The sequence below is a fragment of the Pteropus vampyrus genome, unplaced genomic scaffold (genome assembly GCF_000151845.1).
Source record: "Pteropus vampyrus isolate Shadow unplaced genomic scaffold, Pvam_2.0 Scaffold123, whole genome shotgun sequence".
NCBI lineage: Eukaryota > Metazoa > Chordata > Mammalia > Chiroptera > Pteropodidae > Pteropus > Pteropus vampyrus.
This window is the reverse complement of record NW_011888904.1, coordinates 1,933,758-1,938,139: the sequence shown is the minus strand read 5'-3', so window position 1 is coordinate 1,938,139 and position 4,382 is coordinate 1,933,758. Positions and strand designations below refer to the sequence as shown.

Here is a 4,382-nt window from a genome sequence, read left to right as displayed (position 1 = left end):
CAGGTGTTAAGGCTGCCTCCATTGGGAGCACTTGTACAGTAGATTTTTGTTCATTTGCAGCATTTTCTTTATAATCTATACCTATCACCTTCAATAAGAGCATCAGGTAGCTCACAGTAAAAGGCAAGAATGCAGGGGAAACACTAAAATGAGAGGCATGATGGAGAGGGTACTGAGAAGAAAATTGAATTCTTCCTCAGCAGCCAAAGCAAGAAGAGAAATAGAGTGAACTCTAGCTTATTTTGAAAAGGAATAAGTGTTCAGACATATTAAGACTAAATAAGGAATTGATTTTGCTGTGCCATATAGCACTGTATAAACTTGCCTGTTTTATTTCTAGATCAGCCCCCTGAGAAAGGATGACGAGGGAGTATACCAGTGCCATTCGGCCAACGCAGTCGGGGAGGCCTTGTCCTATGGCACAGTGACAGTTATCGATCTGAGTACACCCACCTTTCCAGCTGCAGATGACCGCATGTGACGGAGTAAGGACATGTTCTGTCATTTTCAGTATTGATACACCTGTGTCACAAGAGATTGAAATGGCTTATAAGATGTGTAATAAAAAAAGAAGAAAAATACATAAATCAAGGAAACTAGAGGAATGCAAAACAAGAGAAGGAATATATTGCAGTTAGCCAGTAGAATCTTTAATATGTTCTACAGGCATATCACTCTGGGCTTCCCACCTAGCGTGCAAGTCAAGAGCTGTGAACATCATGCGCATTCATAAGGTGAAAAGGACCAGTCGGTTCTTTCTGTTTCTGAGACTGAACAGACTATTTCCTACAGATCCTCCTAGAGAGGGCACTGAGAGGGCAGACATTGTCACTGTGACAGCACCCATGTGAAAAGATGCCCGGAAAGGAGAGAATGTGAGCTTCATTTGTCTGTGTCCAGGTTCCTCCTTGTCAGCAGCTCTGGCATCTCTAGGCTGTGCCTCCCTGTCCTCAACATTGTGCTTGCTTAGCAGCACATCTGCAAAGAATCTGTGTTGCCCCAGGCCAGGTGGCCCTCAGTCCTCATCGTCACCTGGGTGAGAGTTGGGGCTGAAGCTTCCCCCCACCAATAGGTGGGCTGTGAACTTAGGAAACGAATCCCTTTATTAGCCAGACTTTGCTGCTTAACAACCCCCCAAATCTCGCTGGTTCATGACCACCACCATTTATCTCTTGCTCACGTTCCATGTCATAGGCGTACTGTGGGTTGGCTGTGACTCCATTCCATGTGTCTTCTCACATGGAGACCCAGCTGGAGGAGCAGTTCCAATGTGGAATACGGCCAAGCACACAATCCCATTTGAATGTTCTGCTTGGATGTGGTATATGTCACATCTGCTTAAGTCCATTATCCAAAGCAAGTCACATGGCCACACCCAGCATTATTGGGGTTGGGGGATGTCTGCTTCTCTCACAGGAGGCCAAGGTCAGGGAGGCGTGATCCTCTTACAGGATCGGATGAAGGAATAGTCGCAAACAAGCACCATCACCAAGGCCCACTGACAAGTTTTTAATAGAGCAGGAGAAATTAAACAAGTTGAACAGTTTATGAAAAGCAAGATTTTGCTGTGGTTGTAATCCGTATTATTCCATATTTAGCTGCCATCTCCTGTGTACAGGCCTTACGTCAGATCTGTAGGGAATGCACAGAAAACCGAAAAGTGGACGTAATTAAAGCACAAGGAATGCAATATTAAGGAAATGTGGGGCATATGTGAGTTTGAGGCAAGAGAAGTGACTTAGAACTGGGGAAGTAAAGGAAGACTTTGCTGTGGTTTCTTAAGGGGTTGATGGATGGGTGAGTGCAAGTAGTAAGAGCTCCTAGAAATGGAGAGGAAAATAGAAGGTGTAAAACCGTCAAATAAAAATTCAGTTAGGTGACTTAAAGTTGCCCTCCTGATACTTGACGTTTTGTTTGATGTGTGTGTGTGTGTGTGTGTTGCTATAAATATGTAACAAAAAGTCAAGTATTAGAACTTTTTGTCCTTTACATTTATACGTGTGTACATATATATGTACGTATCTGTATGTTTTAACATATATTTCATTTTATATATACATAAGTATAAATATGTATGTACTTTTTTAAAAAACAAATGACAGGCTATGAATATAGCGTATTATAAATGAGTTTTCAAAAGGGAGCCACAAAGAACCATAAAATTTTAAGACCATTGCTATAGCGCAGTTCTTTTTTATTTTTATTTTTCAATTAAAGTTAATTTCAATAATATTTTTTATTAGTTTCAGGTATACAGCGTAGTGGTTAGACATTTACATAATTTAGGAAATGATTCCCCCCAATTAGTCTAGTACCCATCTGGCATTATACATAATTATTACCTTTTTATTAACTATATTCCCTATGCTGTACTTCACATCCCCATGACCATCTTGTATTTTGTATTTCTCAATCTCTTCATCTTTTCACCCAGCCCCTTAACCCCTCTCCTATCTGGCATCACTCGTTTGTTCTCTGTATCTATGAGTCTGTTTCTGTTTTGTTTGTTTATTTTGTTCTAAATTTAGGTTCTACATATAAGTGAAATCATATGGTATTTTTCCTCCTCTTTCTAACTTATCTCACTTAGCATAATATTCTCTAGGTCCATCCATGTCATTGCAAATGATAAGATTTCATTATTTATGGCTGAGTAATATTCCATTTTACACATGTACCACATCTTCTTTATCCAATTGTCTATTGATGGGCACTTAGGTTGTTTCCATATCTTGGTTATTGTAAATAGTGCGGCAGTGAACATAGGGGTACATATATCTTTTCGAATTAGTGTTTTGTTTTTCTTTGGATAAATATCCCAAAGTGGAATTGCTGGGTCATAAGGTAGTTTTATCTTTAACTTTTTGAGGAACCTCCAAACTGTTTTCCATAGTGGCTGTACCAATTTGCAATCCTACCAACACCGCCCAAGGGTTCACTTTTTACCACATCTTCGCCAACTCTTGTTTTTTGATTCATTGATGATAGCCATTCTGACAGGTATGAGATGATATCTCATTGTGGTTTTAATTTGCATTTCTTTGATGATTAGTGATGTTGAGCATCTTTTCATATGTCTATCAGCCATCTGTATATCCACTTTGGAGAAATGGTCACAGCCCAGTTCTTGAGTCCTCTCTATAACATGCACTATCGACCAGCTCTTGCTTGCATACCTCCAGAGATACAGAGCTCACTACCACAAGACAACCATCTTTGGATTTTCCAGCTGTTGGAAGTTCTTCTTCATATTAAGCTGGAATCTGCCTCCCTGAAATGTCCACTCACTGGTTATACGTGTACTTCTGGGTCCCCACAGGGCCCCTCTGCTTCCCACCCACACTATTCCTTGCTAGGGAGAGATCTAAAGTTAAAGACCATTTATTTCCCACCCCCCTCCATTTAACACATGGTTGACTGTGACAGAGCAGGCTTCTTTTCTCTAATTTTTTTCTCTTTTCTTATAGGTCTTAAAAATATTGATCACAGGATGACAGAAAAGTCAAGCCTTGGATCATTTTGCTTTGTCAAGAATTGGGACAACTGTGTTTGTAGGTTAACCCTTTTGTATGTTTTTAAAAATTAGATGCAAACTAGATTCATACACAGATGTAGTTTTTAGCAGGGAAAACACTGGGAAAACAGACTGCATGTAGCTTTTTTATACTTTTGAAATGAATCGCTCTGTGAGAATTTTTTTTAACTACTCTCCCAGGGAAGATCACTTTGTGACATAATCGTAATTCTAAAGGGCTGAACGAGGCATGTGTCAGCTCTGACTCTTACCTCATTTGTCTGTGTGTTAAAGGAGGATGGGGCGGAGGCGGGGGGAGGCCGGGGTTCCCTCTGCCTGACTTCTAACTTGCTATGTGACCTAGACAGGTCCTTCCCTTCACTGGGCCTAGGTCTCTTCACCTGTGAATATGGCATTTGGACTGGATGTTACCCATGTCCCTTTGAGCCCTGCCATACTACAGTAAGATGGCTCTATGGAAAAAATACAAGAAGTATGGTCTTAGCATTCTTTTTAAAGTATCTATTTCCTCCAAAATAAATGCCACTGCTTCATACTAGGGTGTGAACAGCTGGCAATAGCTCTTCTATTCCTGCCATTTTCCCATTTTAAAAAGATTTAGTCCTAAATGGGACACTTTGCCAGATTCAGAAGTACCTTTGGCTGGGCATTTGGGGACCAAGACATCCACTTGTTAACAAGCCCAGCATTCACTAATCAGATGGGCAGTGGAGACCTGGCTTCTGGACACCAAATTGTAAAAACAGGGTCAGATGCTCTCTCTGGGCTGTGTAATTAGAGTGTAGTAGAATATGTTTTACTTAGAGGTGTTTTGACTTCACCCAGGAATAAGGCAGGCTGTCTTTCT

The 4,382-nt window shown here is 40.7% G+C and overlaps 1 protein-coding gene across 1 annotated transcript in view; it reads left to right on the top strand.

Annotated features, from left to right (window-relative positions):
* Nucleotides 1-4,376, top strand: part of IGFBPL1 (insulin like growth factor binding protein like 1) — a 19,323-nt gene extending 14,947 nt beyond the window's left edge. The window contains exon 6 of the mRNA XM_023534230.1: nucleotides 3,468-4,376. The gene's annotated coding sequence lies outside the window, so the exon portion shown is untranslated. The remainder of the gene's footprint in view (nucleotides 1-3,467) is intronic.
* Nucleotides 4,377-4,382: the final 6 nt, after the last annotated feature.